The 21,471-nt window shown below is 37.8% G+C and overlaps 1 protein-coding gene and 1 pseudogene across 2 annotated transcripts in view; one reads left to right on the forward strand and one right to left on the reverse strand.

Moving 5' to 3' along the window:
- The window catches only part of TRIM33 (tripartite motif containing 33), a 121,370-nt gene that overhangs the window by 26,536 nt on the left and 73,363 nt on the right, over positions 1–21,471 (forward strand). The window lies entirely within an intron of this gene.
- On the reverse strand, positions 18,733–19,690 carry LOC104652274 (eukaryotic translation initiation factor 2 subunit 2 pseudogene; annotated as a pseudogene).

Consider the following 21,471-nt stretch of genomic DNA (forward strand, 5'->3'; position numbering starts at 1 on the left):
AATGGGGGCTTCAATTAAAGTCTATTTAAGATCTTAGCGGTGGAAATACAGAGTTCTTTGGGTCCTAACATGTTACAGGTTATAGGCATGTAATTATAGAATCATAACTCACTAAATTCATGCTTTTAATTCCTATTCTGTGTAAGGCAGTGTTAGATTATCTCCTTATCTCCGCCTTCAGGAGTTTGGAGTTTGGGAGACTTGAATAAACACATCCCCCCCAGTCCCCGCTCTTTTTTTTTTTTTTTTTTTAAAAAGAGTCTTGCTGTGTTGCCCAGCCTGGAGTGCAATGGCACAGTCTCAGCTCATTGCAACCTCTGCCTCCCAGGTTCAAGTGATTTTTATGCCTCAGCCTCCTAGGTAGCTGGGATTACAGGCATGTGCCACCATTCCCAGCTAATTTTTTTTGTGTGTGTGGAGATGGAGCCTTGCTCTGTTGCCCAGACTAAAGTGCAGTGGCATGATCTAGGCTCACTGCAACCTCTGCCTCCTGGGTTCAGGCAATTCTCCTGCCTCAACCTCCTGAATAGCTGGGACTACAGTCGTATGCAGATTTGTTTGTATTTTTAGTAGAGATGGGATTTCACTGTGTTGCCCAGACTGGTTTCAAAACTCCTGAGGTCAGGCAATTCACCCGCCTCGGCTTTCCAGAATGCTAGGATTACAGGCATGAGCCACTGTGCCCAGCCTAATTTTTGTATTTTTAATAGAGATGGGGGTTTCACTATGTTGGCCAGACTGGTCTTGAACTCCTGATCTCATCTGATGCACCCGCCTTAGCCTCCCAAAATGCTGGGATTACAGCTGTGAGCCACTGTGCCCAGCCTACACATATGCTTTTAAAGATGAAAAGGATGACCAATATAATTCTTGCAAATTAAACAGTTTGCAGGTCAGAGTCTTGATGGTTACTTAGTCAAGATTTTTTTTTTTTACCAGTTCAATTAAAAAATAGTATTTAGAAAAAGTAAAACATGGACATGTTTAGAATTTAAAACAATATAAAATAATGTAAAATAATTCATTTAAGTCCATAAGTTTCCGAAGTATGAAATGCTGACTATGACTATATCATCTTTATTATAACATTTTAAACAACCCACTGACTAGCAAGCCCTGAAGAGGCTCTTTGAATCTTGTCTGGTAGACCATTACTTCAAAATAAGACATCTTTATGCAAACTCAGTTATATACATTTTTATTTAGCACAACTGCCTCCTTAACATCTTTTCTTGAGTGACCCAGATGCATCTCAAATTTACTGTCTCTAAACTTGAACTAATTGTAGTTTTGAAACCTCCACTTACAAACTGGAACAATCATCTCATTGCTCCAGTTTCCTAAACCAGAAATTTGGGCATCATTCTCATCTCCTCTTCTGATACTCCTCTACTCGGTCTATAGTTTTCTAGTGATATTTTATCTGTGGTATCTTTGTCTTATGTCTTTTGTAACAGGGTAATACTGGCCTCTTAAAATACATTATTTTCTTCTCTGTTTTCTAAAGAGTTTGTTTGAGGTTTGTATTATTTCTTCCTTGACAGAATTCACCATTAAAATCAACTGGGACTGGGTGCAGTGGCTCACGTCTGTAATCTCAGCACTTTGGAATGCCAACGTGGGCAGATTGCCTTAGCTCAGGAGTTCAAAACCAGCCTCAGCAACATGATGAAACCCCATCTCTACTAAAAATAAAAAAAAATTAGCCAGGCGTGGTGTTGAGCACCTGTAGTCGCAGCTACTTGGGAGGCTGAGGCAGGAGAATCACTTGAACCCAGGAGGTGGAGGGTGCAGTGAACCAAGATCGTACCACTGCACTCCAGCCTGGGCAACAGAGGGAGACTCTGTCTCAAAAAAACAAAACAAAACAAAACAAAAAACCGAGTCTAGGCTTTCCTTTTGTAGAAGACTTAAAGTTACTAATCCAGTATTCAGACTCAGTTTTTCTATTTCTTCTTCAGTGTGTTTTGGTCAAAAAAAATTTTTTTTTAGACAGAGTCTTGCTTTGTGCAGTGGTGCAATCACAGCTTGCTGCATTCTTCACTTCCTAGGCTCAAGCAGTCCTCCTGCCTCAGCTTCCTGAGTAGCTGGGACTGCAAGTGTATACCATCGTATCTAGCTAATTAAAAAATTATTTTTCTAGAGACAGGGTCCCACTTTGTTACCCAGGCTGGTCTTGAACTCCTGGGCTCAAGTGATCCTTCCGTCTCAGCCTCCCAAAGTGCTGGGCCACCATGCCTAACTGGTAATTTGTATTTTTAAAGAATTTGACCTATTTTATTTAAGTGGTGTAACTTGGCATAAGAGGTTCATAGTTGTATTAGTCTGTTCTGACACTGCTATAAGGACATACCTGAGACTAGGTAGTTTATAAAGAAAAGAGGTTTCTCTGGTTCTGCTTGCTGTACAGACTTCTGCTTCTGGGGAGGCCTCAAGAAACTTACAATCATGGGAAGGGGAAGTAAGGGAAGTAAGAAGTAAAGAAGGGGAAGGGGAAGTAAGGACATCTTCACACGGCTGACAGGAAGAAGAGACAGTGAAGGGGGAGGTGCTGTACACTTTCAAACAACCAGATCTCTTGAGAACTCACTCACTTTAATGAGAACAGCAAAGGGGAAATTCATCCCCGTGATCCAGTCACCTCCTTCTAGGGCCATCCTCCAACATTGGGGATTACAATTCAACATAAGATGTGAGTGGGACACAAATTCAAACCATATCAGTTACGTTTTTTGCAGGGTCTCTTGTTAAGTCTTATGTTTCATTTTTAGATCAATGTCAGTTTGTTTCCTTTATCTCCCCCCATCTCCCTCCCTGCACCCTCTTTCCCATCTAGGTAATTGGTTTTTTTTTTTTTTTAATAAATTCTTGCCTGCTTACCACTGATCTGGGTAATTGTTTATCAGTTCTTTGAGTTTCATTCCCCTTTCCCCCTATTCATAGCTACTCTGATCTTTATTTCATCCTACTTAATGTTTTAATTTGCTCTTCTTTTTCAAGATTAACGAGGGGCATGTTGAGATGATTGTTTTTTTTCCCTTTCTAGTATATAGAAAGCTATAAATTTCTCTTTAAAGCTATAAATTTCTCTGTAAGCTCATGCTGTTAAATGTGATACCTAATAGCCACATGTGACAAATAAAATTGATGATTTACATCCTCAGTCACTATAGTCATATTTCAGGTATTCACTAATGTGTCTGGTGGCACCATGTTAGACAGTGCAGATAAGGAACATTTTGTCATGGCAGAAAGTTCTATTGGACTCATGCCTGTAATCTCAGCATTTTGGGAGGCCAAGGTGGGCACATCACCTGAGGTTAGGAGTTCAAGACCAGCCTGCCAACATGGTGAAACGCCATCTCTACTGAAAATACAAAAATGTTAGCTGGGCATGGTGGCGCACCTCTGTAACCTCAGCCACTTGGGGGTTGAAGCAGGAGAATCACTTTAACTGGGGAGGTAGAGGTTGCAGTGAGCTGAGATTAATGTCGCTGCACTCCAGCCTGGGTGGTAGAGTGAGATTCCATCTAAAAAAAAAGTTCTGTTAGAGTCTAAGCACTCTAGTGTATCCCATGGGGAGGAAAACACACACACACACACACACACACACACACACACACACACACACACACAGAGAGATTTAATTTTGTGTTTGGTTCATATACATGTATAATTGTTACCTATTTCTGATATATTCTTTAACATATAAAATGCTTCATTTTACTTAGTGATATGCTTTGAGAATCTTTTTCTTTTTTCTTTTCCTTTTTTTTTGAGACAGAGTCTCGCTCTGTTGTCCAGGCTAGAGTACAGTGAACCAATCTTTGATCTTTGCCCACTGCAACCTCCACCTCCCAGGATCAAGCTGTTCTCCTGTCTCAGCCACCTGAGTAGCTGGGATTATAGGCATGGTCCACCACACCTGGTTAATTTTTCTATTTTTTAGTAGAGATAGGGTTTCACCATATTGGGCAGGCTGGTCTTGAATTCCTGACCTTAGGTGATCCACCATCCACCAGGAATCCTTTTTTTTCCTGATGTTAACATAGGTACTCTAGCTCTCTTAGAGCAACTGGTTTCATGATTTATCTTCTCCTCTCCTTTTTCTTTCACCGTATTTATGTCTTTGAATCTAAAAATGTTTCAGGGATGTATAGTTGGATTTTGTTTCTTATCCAGTCTGTCAATCTCTTCTTTTCATTGAAGTATTTACTCAGTGACATAGTTGGATTTAGGTATGCCATTTTGCTAATTGTTGTCTATATGTCATGTCATTTTTGTTCTTCTTTACTGAGACTTTTGCGTTAACCAGTATTTTTAGTGGACTTTAAAATTTTCTTTGATTTAGTTTTTGTTTTAGTTGTAACTCTTGCAATTATGATATATCTTTAACATCACAGTTCACTTTAGGACAACGTTCTGTTTCTATCTTTTGTACTGTTATTGTCATATAATTATGACATGTAAATTACATTTACATGATTTAGGAAACCATCAATACAGTGTTGTTATTACTTTAAGTAATCTTTTTTTTTTTTTTTCCCGAGATGGAGATTTGCTCTTATTGCCCAGGCTGAAGTGCAATAGCACGATCTTGGCTTACTTCAACTTCCGCTTCCTGGGTTCAAGTTACTCTCCCACCTCAGGCTTTCGAGTAGCTGGGATTACAGGCAGACAACACCAAGCCTGACTAATTTTTGTATTTTTAGTAGAGACGGGGTTTCTCCACGTTGGTCAGGCAGGTCTTGAACTCCCAACATCAGGTGATTTATCCGCCTTGACCTCCCAAAGTGCTAGGATTAGAGACGTGAGTCACTGTGGCTGGCCTTAAATAATCTTTTTTTTAAAGGGAGAGAAGAAATTTTTTATGTCTTCCTCACATATTTACTATTTCTCATGTTTATTATTTCCTTCTTAGGATCTGAGTGATAGTCTGGTTTTATTTCCTTTCAGCCTGACAGACATCCTTTAGAATTTTTTGTGATACAAATGTGCTAAGTGTAACATTCTCTCAAATTTTGTTTACCTGTGTATGTCTTTATTTTGCTTTAATTTTTGAAGACTATTTTTGTTGCATATGTAATTCCTGGTTTATAGTCTGTACTTTGAATATGTTATTTTATTGCTTCCATTATTTTTAATGAAAAGTCAGATGTTGATGGTATTGGTTCCCTTGATGAATTGTTTCTCTACTGGTTTTCAGCAATTTGACTGTGATGTGTTTGTTTTGATTCATTTTGTGTTTGTGATTCTCTCCCCTTTTTGAATCTGCAGATTAATGTATTTCATCAGGTTTTGACATTTTCCCCCATTATTTCTTGAAACATTTTTTCCTATTTCTTTGTTCCTATCTCCTGTGACTTTTATTACATTTATGTTTGGAGCTTGACATTGTTCTACTGGTTTCTGAAGATCTGTTCTTTTCAGTGTTTTTTCCTCTCTGATTTTTTTTTTTGATTGGATTGAAATTAAATTTTAATTTATGCATCTACAAGTTCACTCAAATCTTTTTTTTTGACATGGAGTTTTGCTCTTGTTGCCCAGGCTGTGCAACCTCTGCCTACCAGGTTCCAGCTTCAGTGTCCGAAGTAACTGGGATTACAGGTGCCCACCACCAAACCTGGGTAATTTTTTTTTGTATATTTAGTAGAGACAGCGTTTCACATGTTGGCCAGACTAATCTCAAACACTTGACCTCAGGCAATCCATCCACCTGGGCCTCCCAAAGTGCTGGGATTATAGGAGTGAGCCACCGTGCCCGGCCTCAAGTGTATTATTGAAGCCTAGATATGTAGTGAACTTTTGCATGTATTTTAAATCTGTGTGGGTTCTTTTTATAGGTTACTCTTGAGACTTCTTATTTATTGAGACTTTGCCATAGCATATTTTATTATTTGAACACTGGTTTATTTTTATCCTTGGAAAATATTTATAATAGATGCTTTGAAATCTTTGTTTTTATTCTCACTTGGCCTTTAGTTTTTTAGGGCTTTCTTGGGTCTCCATTTTGTATGTGTGGTGTCCCAGTTAGCCATGTCTGTATAGAGAGTTGATCTTAGCCCTTCTATGACTCTCTCATTTCAAGTTTCTTTGTATTAATTTCGTGTATTAATATTAATTATTTGTATTAATTTCTTTGTATTAACTTTGTATGAATTCTGGTGCTTGCTTTGTGACCCCAACCCAGCTATAGCAAAATCTGTTCTTTCCAAACCGATACCAATTTATAGCTGGCAAATCTCATGTTTTTGCATTCAACTCTCTCCCCAACTGTGCCCTGTATGACAGCAAAGCTGCTGTTTTTGGTCAGCCCCATTCTAGTAAAACTACTGATTTTCAGACCGGATGTTTGGAGTGAATGGGGGTCATGGGAGCATCCTCAAACAAAAGGACCAGTGTCTTCCATTGTTTTCACCTGAAACTTTAGCAGTGTTTGTAGAGTAAGTGTGTCTCATTTTGCCTGACAGTAGTTGATTCCCAGTGGTCTGAGTTAGTTGTTGCTTTTTTTGTTTTTGACGGTTTTGCACAATTTTATACTTTGTCTTTGAAGAGAGAATTTGCTTTCTATTGTGCCATTATTGAAAGTAGGACAGCTGTTAATTTTTTCTTTTGTACCTTCATTTTGTTGTAAATTATCTTTTTAATTTTAGTAGTCTTAAAAAGTAAGTAACATCTCAGGTATTCTGCATTTTGTAGAACTGCAGTGCCCTGTACATAGCAGCTAGTCACTGGTGGTGATTTAGTTTTTAGTTATCTAAAATGAAATTTTAAAATTTAGTTTGTTCTACTAGCCATTTTCTAAGTGCTCAGTGGCCAGTGATATTGAGTACTGCATTGAACAGTGCACATACAGCATATATCCATCCATTATTGCAGAAAATTCTGTTATACAGTGACACTCTACTTTGAGACAAATAGTAACTTGTAATAATATCTTACCTTATCTGAGTACTTACTGTGTGTCACATTTTATATGTATAAACGTCTTCCCAACAACCTTTGAGGTAAGTATATTATCTCTATTTTGCAAATGGGAAACTAAGACTCAAAGATTAAGGAATTAACAGCTCTGAAGGGGTAGAGGTTTAAATCTGTGTAGTCTGGCTCCAGAATCTGTGCCATTAACAATTTTATATATTGTCTTTTTGATAAATGATGCCTTGTTTCTGCCTTAAATAGAGAAGTTTTTTGTTTTTTATGTTTTGCTAGCTTTAAATGCTATTTTTTGGTAAGTGATTCTTTTCATATTTAAGTTGTTTGCTTCTCTTTTTTAGTGTTCTTACTAAAAATGTCTGAATTTTATCATATGCCACCTTAGTGTCTGTTCATATAACCATATAGTTTTCTCCTTCTGTTGTTTTGATATGATTATTTTGTTAAATTTCTTTCTCTTGAATAATCCTTGAATTCCTGGTAAACCTTATTGATCATAACAACTATTCTTTTGACAGATTGACAGAATGTTTGCTAATATTTCATTTAGAAATACAGAGTCAGTATGCTAGAGTGGTCTGCAGTTTTCTTCTTTTGCATTGTCTTTGGTAGGTTTTAATAGTAAATCAATGTTGGGCTCTGTAAAATGAATTTGGATTTTCACTGTTTTGTTCTAGATTGGTTCAGATATTAATGGCCTGCTGGTTTGTTCTTTAAGCATTACTCTACTGTATAACTATCGGATATTGTATTTTTTTTAATTGGCAACTTCTTCTAATATTTGTATGCTAATATGTCTGTTAGAGTTTAATTCTTGTTTTGCTTTTGATGAATAATATTTTACTAGAAAATTTTCCATTTATGCCAGATTTTAATATTGCTTGCTCTGGAATTACATGGAGTATTTTCGATTTAGGCTTGATAATCTTTTAAAATTTTTTTGCTTTCTCTGTTTTCATTCTGGCTTCTTTATGTTTTTTTCTTCTTCATTAGATTCCTAAAGATTTATTTTACTTTTTCCTCAAAAAATTATCATTAGGTTATCAATTTTGTTTTCAGTAATACATGTATTTCAGCTTTCATATTTAATTCTGTTCCTATGCTTAGTTTTTTTTTTTTTTTTAATTTAGCAAGGAAATAACTTATTTTTAGTTTTACTTTTAAACATTTAAGGCTACAGATAGAAATAATACAGTCAAATATGAACTGTTTCTGCTGCATTTTTTTCTAGATAACTTGTAATTTTAGTTTTGATTTCCAGCTGGAATCCATTTTCCTTTTGGGTTGTATGTAGTCATGTTTTTATTTACTTTTACTTTGTAAAGTTTTAAACTTTTACAGGATGTGGATGGTAAAAATCGATACCTTTTTCATTGAAAGAGTTTTTTTTTTTTTTTTTTTTCTTTTTCTTTTCTTTCTTTTTTTTTTTTTTTTGAGACAGAGTTTTGCTCTTTATTGCCTAGGCTGCAGTGCAATGGCTCGATCTCTGCTCACTGCAGCCTCTGCCTCCCAGGTTCTGGTGATTCTTCTGCCTCAGTCTACCGAGTAGCTGGGATTACAGACGCGTGCCACCATGCCCAGCTAGTTTTTTTTTGTATTTTTAGTAGAGACAGGGTTTCACTGTGTTGGCCAGACTGGTCTTAAACTCCTGGCCTCAGGCTATCCACCTCCCTCAGCCTCCCAAAGTGCTGGAATTACAGGCTTGAGCCACCACCCCTGGCCCATTTTTTTTTTTTTTTTCTTATTTGTTTTTGGTAGCTGAATACAAGATCAAATTTTTGGAAATATTTCACAGGCATACCCAAAATGTATATATTCTGTTCCAGGAATATATAATAAATAGCTCTTAAATTATATCATCCATTCTTTCATGTTTTGTTTTTTTACCTCACTTGAAAACTGTACTTCTGTTTTTGCGTGATCTCCTTTCATTTTAAAAATTTTTCTTTAGTTAATATCATTTTGAGACAGAGCCTCTCTCTGTCACCCTAGCTGGAGTGCAGTGATACGAACGTGGCTTACTGCAGCCCTGATCTCCTGGGCTCAGGCAATCCTGCCTCAGCCTTCCATGTAGCTGGGACCACAGATGAATGCCTACATGCTGAGCTAGTTTTTAAAGTTTTTGGAGAGATGAGCTCTTGCTTTGTTGCCCAGGCTGAATCCTTTTATTTAACCATTGTTTTTGTTTATAGATTTCTTTTGAAATTATTTTCATGCTGGTCTTTTTTTGGTCATACTAAGTGGCATTCTCGTTTGCTTTATTAAACGTTTATGTTTAATGCATTTTATATCTGAAATGTATTTTTATTTTTTTCCAGTCATTTGTGACTGTGGTTGGTTGGTTTGTTCTCATATGTTTTCCTTGTTTGCACTGCTTTAAAGGTTGTCGCTCTACTAACATCTGGTACATGTAGTTTCTAATGAGAGGTCTGCTGTCTTTGTTATCATTGTTCCTACGTATGTAATGTGTCTATTTCTCACCTCTGCCTTTTTTTTTTTTTTTTTTAAAGATGGAGTCAAGCTCTGTTGCCCAGGCTGGAGTGCAGTGGCACAATCCTGGTTCACTGCAATCTCCATCTCCTGGGTTCAAGTGATTCTGCTGCCTCAGCTTCCTGAGTAGCTGAGATTACAGGCACATGCCACCACATCTGGCTAATTTTTGTAGTTTTAGTAGAGACGAAGTTTTCACCTTGTTGGCCAGGCTGGTCTCGAACTCCTGACCTCAGGTGATCCGCCCACCTCGGCCTCTCAAAGTGCTGGGATTACAGGCGTGAGCCACTGTGCCCAGCTGCCTCTGCCTTTAAGACTTATTCATTACTGTTTTTTGTTTATTTGTTTGTTTGTTTTAAGAGATAGGGTTTTACTGTGTTAGCCAGGATGGTCTCTGTATGCTAACCTGGGGATCCACCCACCTTGGCCTCCTAAAGTGCTGGGATTACAGGTGTGAGCCACCACGCCCAGCCTTCTTTATTACTGTTGTTGTTGTTTTAGCAATTTGTTTATGATATGCTTTTGCATGACTTAGAAGTGCTATCCTCAGGAATTATTGTGATTCTTACATCTTTGGCTTACAGTTTTTATTAAAGTTGGAAAACTTGATCATTAGTTCTTAGAATATTTTCTGATTGTTTTTATTTCTTCTCCTGGGAATTCAGTTATACGTGATGAGACCACTTGATAATTGTCCTTCCTGCAGGTAGTGAGCCTCTGTTTTGTTTGGGAGGAGGGCATATTTTTTTATTCATCTTCATGTTCATTTTTGTTTGTCTCCCTTCAGTTTTGCCAGATTTTTCTTCATGTATTTTGAAGCAGTCTTGTTAGCTACATGTATGCTTATAATTGTATCTTCTTGGGAATTGATATTTTTATTATTATAAAAATTTTGCTCTTGTCTCTAATGATTATTTTTGTGTAAGCGTTTATTTTATCTGATATTAGAATAGCCACTCCTGCTCATTTTTTGAGACAAAGTTTTCACTCTTGTTGCCTAGGCTGGAGGGTAGTGGCGCTATCTCTGCTGACTGCAACCTCTGCCTCCTGGGTTCAAATGATTCTCCTGCCTCAGACTCCTGAGTAGCTGGGATTACAGGGATGCACCACCACACCCAGCTAATTTTTGTATTTTTAGTAGAGATGGTATTTCTCCACTGCAGTCTTTGAGACCGGTTGGTCATGCCGGTCTCAAAACTCCCAGCCTCAGCTGATCTGCCTGTCTTGGCCTCTCAAACTGCTGGGATTATAGGCATGAGCCACTGCCTAGCCTTTTTTTTTTTTTTTTTTTTTTTTTTTTAATAGAGACAAGGCCGGGCGCGGTGGCTCAAGCCTGTAATCCCAGCACTTTGGGAGGCCGAGGTGGGTGGATCACAAGGTCTAGAGATCGAGACCATCCTGGTCAACATGGTGAAACCCCGTCTCTACTAAAAATACAAAAAATTAGCTGGGCATGGTGGCGTGTGCCTGTAATCCCAGCTACTCAGGAGGCTGAGGCAGGAGAATTGCCTGAACCCAGGAGGCGGAGGTTGCGGTGAGCCGAGATCGCGCCATTGCACTCCAGCCTGGGCAACAAGAGCGAAACTCCGTCTCAATAAAAAAAAAAAATAGAGACAAGATTTTGTTCAGCTCTGCAGGCTGCAATAGAGTGGCATGATCCTAGCTCGATGCAGGCTTGAATTCCCGGGCTCAAGATCCTCCTGTTTCAGCCTCTTAAGTAGCTGGGCCTGCAGACAAATGCCATCACACCTGGCTTAAATTTTTTTTTTTTTTTGGGTAGGAATGGGGCCTTGCTATTTTACCCAGGCTGGTCTTGAACTTTGGCCTCAGGTGATCCTTCCACCTCAGCCTCCCAAAGTGCTGGGATTAGAGGTATAAGCCACCGGACCCAGACTCCTGCTCTTACCTAATTACTGTTAAGGTGACTTGACTTTCTGTCTTTTTTCTTTTATCCTGCTTTGATTTATGGTGTATTTCTGGGCTGGGTGCAGTGGCTTATGCTTGTAATCCCAGCACTTTGAGAGGCTGAAGCGGGAGGATCTCTTGAGGCTGGGAGATTCAGATACCTTCTGGTTGACATAGACCCTATCTCTACAAAAATTTTAAACAAATTAGCTGAGTGTGATGGTGTATGCCTGTATTCCTAGCTACTTGGGAGGCTGAGGCAGGAGAATTGCTTAAGCCCAGGAGGTTGAGGCTGCAATGAGCTATGATTGTGCCACTGCTCTCCAGCCTGGGCTACAGAGATCATAACTGGAAAGAATAAATAAAGTGTGTCTCTGGTAAACAGTTTATACTTGATCTTACCTGCTCATTGGCAGATAGGGTGTTTAATTAATTCTCATTTACTGTCATTATTGATATGGTCAGATATATGTTGATTGTTTTGCTCTTTGTTTTCTGTATAGTTCATCTATTTGTTGTTTTTCATTGATTCTTCTTTATTTGGCTTCTTTTGCATTATATACATATTTCCTGGTATATCATTTTAATTCGTTCGTTGATCTTTTTAACCATGATTTTTGAGTTAATTTCTTAGTGATTACAGTATGCATATTAATTTATCACAGTCTACTTCAAATTATGCTAACTTCAGTAAAACCCAGAACCTTTGCTCTGTGTGGCTCTCCCTTCTCCAGTCCTTTGTGTAATTGTTGTGTGTTATAAACCCAGCAATACTGTGCTAGAGTTACAGTTCTATACACTTTTATGGTTTTTGAAGAAGTTAAGAAAGGAAAAAATATATTTGTAGAGTTTCTTATATTAATTAGCCTGCATGTATTTACCATTTCTAGTACTCTTTAATTGCTGTGGATTCCAGTTACTGTTTTGTGGCGTGTCCTTGTTCTAGTATACCTCCATTCCCTCTCCTGTTCTTTTTGCTGTTAATTGTCTTAAGCAATTTTCATTTTAATAATTTAAGAAAGAGAAAAAGTAGGTTCCTATGTGTTTTTTTCTTATATTTATTGGCATTTTCACTTAGTCTAAGTTACTAAAGTGATATAGGCAGAATTTTTAAAACTACTTTGAATTACGTAATTCCACTGCCTTCTGAACTTTTTTTGTTTCTGCTCAGCTCATTGTTAATCATAATGTTCCTGTGTATGTCATCAGTTTTTCTCCAGTTTTTTTTGTCTTTGACTTTTAATAGTTTAGTTGTAATCATGTATATCTTTAAAGTTAAGTTCATGCTTGTGAATTTTTATAAGAGCCACAAAGGCCAAATCATTTCCTCTGTGTTTTGTTTTGGTTTTGTTTCTGTTTTTGAGACAGGCTGTCACTCTGTCTCTCAGTGGCCCAGTCAATGCTCACTGCAGCTTGATCTCCCAGCCTCAGGAGATCCTCCCACCTCAGCCTCCTGAGTAGCTGGATTTACAGGTGGGTGCCACCACGTCCTGCTAATTTTTATTTTTGTAGAGACAGGGTCTTGCCATGTTGCCCATGCTGGTCTCAAATTCCTAGACTAAAGCGATCCGCCCACCTTGGGCTCCCAAAGTGTTGGTATTGCAGGCATGAGCCACGGTGCCTGGCCACCTCTGTATTTTGTTTTCAATGTTTTCAACGGTGCCTGGCCACCTCTGTGTTTTGTTTTCAATTACTTTATTATGAAATGAGATACATGGTTATAAAATATTTTCCATTTTGATAATTCTTAAACATTGCACTTAAATATCCTGCTTGAACCACATTATTGTTCCTTAATTAGCAATTATTTCACTTTGTGTGGGGAGCTTGTCATTTTAAAAATTTTATTTCTTAGAGTTATTTGGATTATGCACATATATGTTGTCAGTAAAATCATTTAATTTTTGGAATTTAAAAAAGCAGCCAGGTTACATGATTGATGTGGACATAGGAAAACAAAATATTTTTCTGTTTTTAAGTTTAAAAGCTTTATCCATATATTCAGTGTTTGCAATACATAAGTGTTCACATTTTAGAAAGGCAAGATGGTATTTAGGTTTCCAGCATGGTCTGTGGTCGTACTCTGTAATCAAATGCCTTAATATTTCTGTAGCAGTATTTACACTAAATAGGGTAACTAAAGATAGCTTTATGCCAGTTCAGGTCAGGTTTTTTTTCACTAAATGTGTTTTGTAGCTAAACATACCATAATTTTCTGTATTTCAAAAACTGGGTAAGGAAATGTGATCTTGACAACCCCTAAATTTTTTGTTTTAATAACATGTTTTGCCTTTTTGTTTTGCCTTTTGTTTGTGGCTACTATCCTGTTTGCATAAATTATTTTGACAGTTTGTGGACTGTGTCCTTCATTGTTGCGCAGTCCTATTTAATGCTTTTTTTTAACTTTTACTTTGGTTTATCTAATGCTAATATTCTTCCTGGTTTCTTTTGTTTGTTTTGCCTTTTTGTTTTGTTTTGTTTTGTTTTGCATTTGCTGCTATATGTTTGTTTATCTTTTTCTTTTTCAATAGGTATGTCTTAAAGTTTTATTAGTAGCAGACTACTAATTTGCTTCTTAGGATTACTGATCTTCAGGTTTTCTAATTTTTTAAATGTGGAAATTGTGTTTATTTAAATCTAACAGGGCACATTTCTTTTTTTGAGACGAGTCTTGCTCTGTTGCCATGCTGGAGTGCAGTGGTGCAATCTCGGCTCACTGCAACTTCCGCCTCCCGGGTTCAAGCGATTCTCATGCCTCAGCCTCCCTAGTAGTGGGGACTTCTGGCATGTGATACCATGTCCAACTAATTTTGTATTTTTAGTAGAGACGGGGTTTCACTGTGTTGGCCAGGATGGTCGCGATCTCTTGACTTTGTGATCTGCCTGCCTTGACCTCCCAAAGTGCTGGGATTACAGGTGTGAACCACCATGCTCAGCCTGATTTGCTTTCTTATTCATAGGTTCACTGGACTAGCACTTTTAATTTCCTTCAGGATCTTTCCAGGCTGGGTGCAGTGGCTCATGCCAGTAATACCAACACTTTGAGAGGCTGATGCAGGAGGATTGCTTGAGCTCAGGAGTTAGATAACAGCCTGGACAACAATATGGGACCCTGTCTTTACCCAAAAAAATAAAAAATTAGCTGGGCATGGTGTCATGAGCCTGTGGTCCAAAGTACATGGGAGGCTGAGGTAGGAATATCACTTGAGCCCAGGAAGTCGAAACTTCAGCAAGCATTCTTCATGCCATTGCACTCCAGCCTGGTTGACAGAGCAAGACCCTGTCTCAAACAAAACAAAACAGAACTTTTCCTTTGCATTCACAACTATGCTAACTTGCACAAGATGCCTGTGTTGGCTTCTGACATGGCTTCTCACTAAGCTTAATAATTTCTAACTTTTAAAAATGTAATGTGGGAAGATGTTTAACTTCGTTGTTGCTGTTATTGACCAAGTCCTCCTGAGCTGATTTGTCTTTCAGCTGGACACTTAGAGGCCGTTGTAGGGTCATTAATTGGTCCAGTTTTAATATTGTTGGGTCTCAGGGATTAGGGTAGCTTGCAAGAGGGAGAGATAGAGGGAATGGCCAGTCAGTGAAGCACCCAGAGTACGTTTATTAAGTTTGCTTTGTTCATGGGGCACAGTTTGTGGGGCCTCAAAACAATAACAGTAGTAACATGAAAGATCACAAATCACAGGTCACCATAATAGATAAATAATAATTTATAAGTTAGGAATATTGCAAAAATCAACAAAATGTAGCAGAAAGATGCCCAGTGAGCACCCTCTACTGATTTGGTTAATGCAGGGTTGCTATAAACCTTCAATTTGTAAAAACTCATCTGTGAAGTGGTATAAAGCTAAATGCAGTAAAACAAGGTATTCTTATATAACTTCAAGAATATAAGAAGCCCTAAGAATAGCAACAAGCTTTATGATAATACTTGTTATTATATTATACTTAATTTATTATAACAGACATTAGTGTTCTTCATATATGATTGTATGTGCACATATATGGCCATATATGACTATGACTTCAGCTTAAGCCATCTGCATTCTTAAGTGATAAAATTAACTTTGGAAATATTTACATAATCTAAATATATTTTAGTCTATGATAACTGTTTTATAGAATTTAAGCCATTTTATAAATTATTTCAGTAATTTTTTTGTATCATATCTCCAAGTTTTCCCTGTATAAAGCAGTCTTCTTCTTTATTCTCCCTCTATTGACAGGTCATTTTGTCTCTTTTCTTCATTGCCAAGCTTTTTTTTTTTTAAATTGCATTTTAGGTTTTGGGGTACATATGAAGAACATGCAAGATTGTTGCATAGGTACACACATGGCAGTGTGATTTACTGCCTTCCTCCCTATCACCTATATCTGGCATTTCTCCTCATGCTCTCTCCCCAACTCCCCACACCCCGCTGTCTTTCCCCTATTTCTCCCTGACAGACCCCAGTGTGTGATGCTGCCCTCCCTGTGTCCATGTGTTCTCATTGTTCAACATCCACTTATGAGTTAGAACATGCAGTGTTTGATTTTCTGTTCTTGAGTCAGTTTGCTGAGAATGATGGTTTCCAGGTTCATCCATGTCCCTACAAAGGACACGAACTCATCGTTTTTCATGGCTGCATAGTATTCCATGGTGTATATGTGCCACATTTTCCCTATGCAGGCTATCATCAGTGAGCATTTGGGTTGGTTCCAGGTCTTTGCTATTGTTAACAGTGCTGCAGTGAACATTTGTGTGCATGTGTCCTTATAGTAGAACGATTAATAATCCTTTGGATATATACCCAGTAATGGGATTGCTGGGTCAAATGGAATTTCTATTTCTAGGTCCTTGAGGAATCACCACACTGTCTTCCACAATGGTTGACCTAATTTACCTTCCCACCAACAGTGTAAAAGTGTTCCTATTTCTCCACATCCTCTCCAGCATCTGTTATCTCCAGATTTTTTAATGATCACCATTCTAACTGGCGTGAGATGGTATCTCAATGTACTTTTGATTTACATTTCTCTAATGACCCGTGATGATGAGCGTTTTTTCATATGTTTGTTGGCCTCATATATGTCTTCTTTTGAAAAGTGTCTGTTCATATCCTTTGTCCACTTTTGAATGGGGTGTTTATTTTTTTCTTTTATGTCTGTTTTAGTTCTTTGTAGATTCTGGATATTAGCCCTTGGTCAGATGGGTAGTTTGCAAAAATCGTTTCCCATTCTGTTGGTTGTTGATTCACTCTACTGATTGTTTCTTTTGCTGCGTAGAAGCTGTGGAGTTGGATTAGGCCCCATTTGTCTATTTTGGCTTTTGTTGCCAATGCTTTTGGTGTTTTAGTCATGAAGTCCTTGCCTATGCCTAAGTCCTGGATGGTTTTGCCTAGATTTTCTTCTAGGGTTTTTATGTTATTAGGTCTTAATGCTTAAGTCTTTAATCCATCTGGAGTTAATTTTAGTATAAGGTGTCAGGAAGGGGACCAGTTTCTGCTTTTTGCATGTGACTGGCCAGTTTTCCCAACACTGTTTATTAAACAGGAAATCCTTTCCCTATTGCTTGTTTTTGTCAGGTTTGTCAAAGATCAGATGGTTGTAGATATGTGCTGTTGCCTTCGAGGCCTCTGTTCTGTTCCATTGGTCTATGTCTCTGTTTTGGTACCAGTACTGTGCTGTTTTGATTACTGTAATCTTGTAGTATAGTTTGAAGTTCGGTAGTGTGATGCCACCCGCTGTGTTCTTTTTGCTTAGAATTGACTTGGCTATGTGGCTCTCTTTTGGTTCCATATGAAGTTTAAGGTGGTTTTTTTCAGTTCTGTGAAGAAGGTCATTGGTAGCTTGATGGGGATAGCGTTGAATCTGTAAATTACTTTAGGCAGTATGGGCATTTTCACGTTAACTGATTCTTCCTAACCATGAGCATGGGATGTTTCTCCATCTGTTTGTGTCCTCTCTTATTCGTTGAGCAGTGGTTTGTAGTTCTCCTTGAAGAGGTCCTTTACATCCTTTGTTAGTTGTATTCCTGGTTATGTTATTCTCTTTGTAGCAACTGTGAATGGCAGTTTGTTCTTGATGTGGCTCTCTTTAAGTCTGTTACTGGTGTATAGGAATGCTTGTGATTTTTGCACATTGATTTTATATCCTGAGACTTTGCTGAAGTTGCTTATCAGTTTCAGGAGATCTGGGGCTGAGACGATGGGGTTTTCTAAATATACAATCATGTTGTCTGCAAATAGAGACAGTTTGACTTCCTCCTTTCCTAATTGAATACCTTTATTTCTTTTTCTTGCCTGATTGCTCTGGCTAGAACTTACAGTACTATATTGAATAAGAGTGGTGAGAGAGGGCATCCTTTTCTAGTGCCAGATTTCAAAGGGAATGCTTCCAGGTTTTGCCCATTTGGTAGATATTGGCTGTTGGTTTGTTGTAAATAGTTTTTATTGTTTAGAGATACGTTCCATCAATACCTAATTTATTGAGGGTTTTTAGCATAAACAGCTGTTGAATTTTGTCAAAGGCCTTCTCTGCATCAATTGAGATAATCATGTGGTTTTTGTCTTTGGTTCTGTTTATGTGGTGAATTACATTTATAGACTTGTGTATGTTGAACCAGCCTTGCATCCGCGGGATGAAGCCTACTTGATCATGGTGGATAAGCTTTTTGATGTGCTGATGCAATCAGCTTGCCAGTATTTTATTGAAGATTTTTGCATCTGTGTTCATCATGGATATTGACCTGAAGTTTTTTTTTCTTGCTGAGTCTCTGCTGGGTTTTGGTATCAGGATGATGTTTGTCTCATAAAATGATTTGGGAAGGATTCCCTCTTTTTGGATTATTTGGAATAGTTTCAGAAGGAATGATACCAGCTCCTCTTTGTATGTCTGGTAGAATGCCAAGGTTTTTGTAAGAGTGGGCAACATACTCAGCATTTCACATCTTCAGCTCCCCATATTCATACTAATGTCTGTCTGCCACTGCCTCTATTGCTGTAAAATTTCTTTAGTAAAGATCAGTGACTTGTTGCTCTGGAATGTAATTATTAATTTTTGCCTTCATTCCTTTCAGCAAATACATACTGTTTTCTAGGACTCTCTTTTAAAATTTAATTTTCTTAACACTGTTATAAGAACTGATTTGTCTTACAGATGCCAATGAACAATTTCGAAAACAACTCCTTACCCCATATCACATTTCTCTGACAAAGAGAGAGGAGGCAGTCATTATGTCAACAGTTTGAACAGTGGCATTTTGCAAGGATTTCAGACCAACTGGCCAGTCATCAAAGAACTTGGCAGCTTTTTAATCTTGTTTTTTATTACAATAGTATATCCATTCTGATGACAAACCTGTCCTGCCAAATCTCTACAACACACTTCGTAAAGTCAGTGCTGAGCACATTAGTTAGCTTTGGCACAGAGCTGTGCTGGCTTTCCTGTGACAGCCTGGAAACTTGTTTTGTACTTGCAACAGAATATTGAGAATAAGTTTGTCACTGTAAGACGTAGAGTGTCCTTCAGGTTTGTGTCTGGTGATCAACATGTGTGACAAGTAAAGTGTTTCCTCATATATCTTTTGAAGACTTTTTCTGTTTCTGTTGGAATCTTCTTTGATTACAAGTTGGTTATTACCATCTATAGAACCACTTGTACCCAATTAAGCCAACAAAAATGCAAGGAGATGTTTGGGCTGATGATGTAATAGTTTACAGATATCTGTAAAGTTGACAAAATAAGTTTTCTTAGTTCCTACTCGAATGACCTGTGGAGGTTTGATGACAAATTTCCTTTTCTCTTCTGCAAACATGTCTGGCTTCTTTTCCCTCATGGTGTTGAACACTTTCTTCAGTAGCTCCTCATGTGTAATCTCTTTCTGAGCCCACCCTAGCAGGGACTGTATTGTTACTGAATGAGATACCGTCATCTTTTTTGCTGTCTTCATCTGCTAGAGCTTTGTCTTTCTATAGTATTTCATACTTACCTGGGAACTTGGTATTCTTATTTTTCTTCTTTTTATTGCCTAGCATAATAATTAAGGTCATACTCCAGTTCAGCTGGTTCTTGAATATCACTTTCAATCTTAAGATCCTTTATACCTTCTTCTGCTTCATCAGTATCAAATATCTTTATGTTTTCCTTTTTTTTCTTTTGATTAAAGAAGTTCAAGTCATCTAGATCATCAGAAGCATCTTTTTCTCTACTGTTGTCTTTATCACCTTCCAAGTCTTTGTCCCCAGTTTTGTTTCTGAGGGCTGGGTCTCCTCTGTTTGGGTATCCCCTTCATCTAACTAAAGGACTGCTGCTGCTTATTTTTCTTCTTGCTCATAGTAGGATAAAAAATCATCTTTTCCCCAGACATGGCTGCAGCTGGAATGGGCTAGGCACAGCCAGGAAGTCAGATCAGTCCTAGGCCCTAGCAGCAGCAGCAGCAGCGCGGCTCCTGCTGTTTGTTACCTCTCCCACGACTGCACTCTCGAGGTCTTTATTAATGTGTGCACATAGGGTGGGAATAGAGATGAGTAGGAGACAGGTGCATGGTGGAGAGAGGAATTAAACTTAGGCATGGTTATACTTCTTTAGTTTGAGGCTTTTGGCACCACTTGACAATCTTCCTCCAGTGTCTTTCTCCCATTCCTTGGGTAATTCATTCCAGTCTTTCAACACTTAGCTTACAGGACTCATCATTTAGACTGGGCTCTGACTTAAGTAATTAGAGGCTATAGGTATAAATTCTCTCAACTGCCATCTGTACCTGAAAACATATCTGTAATTTTTCATTCATAATTATTTTCTAAGGGAAAGGAGAGCAGTGTTGATGACTGAAGCTTTTGAGTGACTGCTTGAGAGTATTGGAAAGAGAAGCTAGGGCTGAATGAAAAGACTGTTAGGTCATGCTAAGAGTCAGCTGGCTTTAAGCATGTTATGTAATTTAAAAAGTAAGTTGGTACAGTAGTAGCAAGTTAATCATAAATGGTTAATGGAAAAGTAGTTGACCCCTGTTTTACTCGTGTTTGTTCAGTTAGACAGGTATGTATTTGTGTCCTGGCCTTTGATGTAAAATGTACTTCTTGTGGTTTGCAGATGAAAATGTTTGAAAGCCGTCTCCTAAATTTGAGAGCTCTTTTTCTTGTTTGACTTGTAAATTTGGTGTAACAAGCATTACTGTCCTTGATAATATTCTCCTTAGCAGTTATAACTGCACTTGACATTTGAGTTATTTACATGCTGGTGACTCCATCCACACCCTTCAGTTCCAGAACTATGCTACGTAAACACTATCTATTCTGGCTAAAATAGTTTTTCCTCATTTTGAGTAGTTATGTAGGAACTTGGGAATCATCTAGAATTTCTAATTTGTTCCCTCATTGTAACTTCAAACTTCTCTGAAATTTTTTTCAGCAAGTAAGTCTTACTCAGGTGTATCCTGTCCTTCCTATGTTACTATGGACTGGGTTTCTTCTGCACTGTTGAGTTATTCTTTTTCATCTAAATTCGCTAAAGTCGCTTGTGTACTGATTTATGTGCCTTGCTCTATCCTCTACCCTCATTTTTTGGATGTTGTGTTAATTCTCTAAATTCTTTAATATAATTTTAGTGGGGATTTAGACTGAGAAAGACATAAATTTTTGTCGCCATCAGCTGTGATGTTGGCCTGCTAGATTGAGGTAGAAATTTATAAGAACCTAAGAATTAACTTCTTGTGCTTCAGAAAGTGTAACATCCGATGGTTCCAGATATGTAAGGAAACATTCATTTACACAGAACAGACACTTTTAGAATATTGAGTCTTTCTTGCTTAGAACACAGAATGTCTCCATCTTTGATGTCTTTCAACAAATATACTCCTTCATTTAGATGTTGCACATTTCTCATTAATTTTCTCAGTATTTTACGTAGATGTAATTATATACATATAGATAGAAGGAAAGCTAAATATATTTTCTGCTATCTTTTGTAGCCTCCTATTCTTTTTTCTTTTAATTGGTAAACTTTGTACTTGCTATTGTCAGTTTCCTTATTTCTTGGTTGAGTTGGGGGTCCCCAAGATTAGCCTCAGGAACAGCAATTAACCAGAAGGACCCATAGGACTGAGAAAATTTGTTATATTGTGGTTGCATTTTATTATAGTTGAAGACATTG

This window comes from Saimiri boliviensis, chromosome 11 (assembly GCF_048565385.1).
Source record: "Saimiri boliviensis isolate mSaiBol1 chromosome 11, mSaiBol1.pri, whole genome shotgun sequence".
NCBI lineage: Eukaryota > Metazoa > Chordata > Mammalia > Primates > Cebidae > Saimiri > Saimiri boliviensis.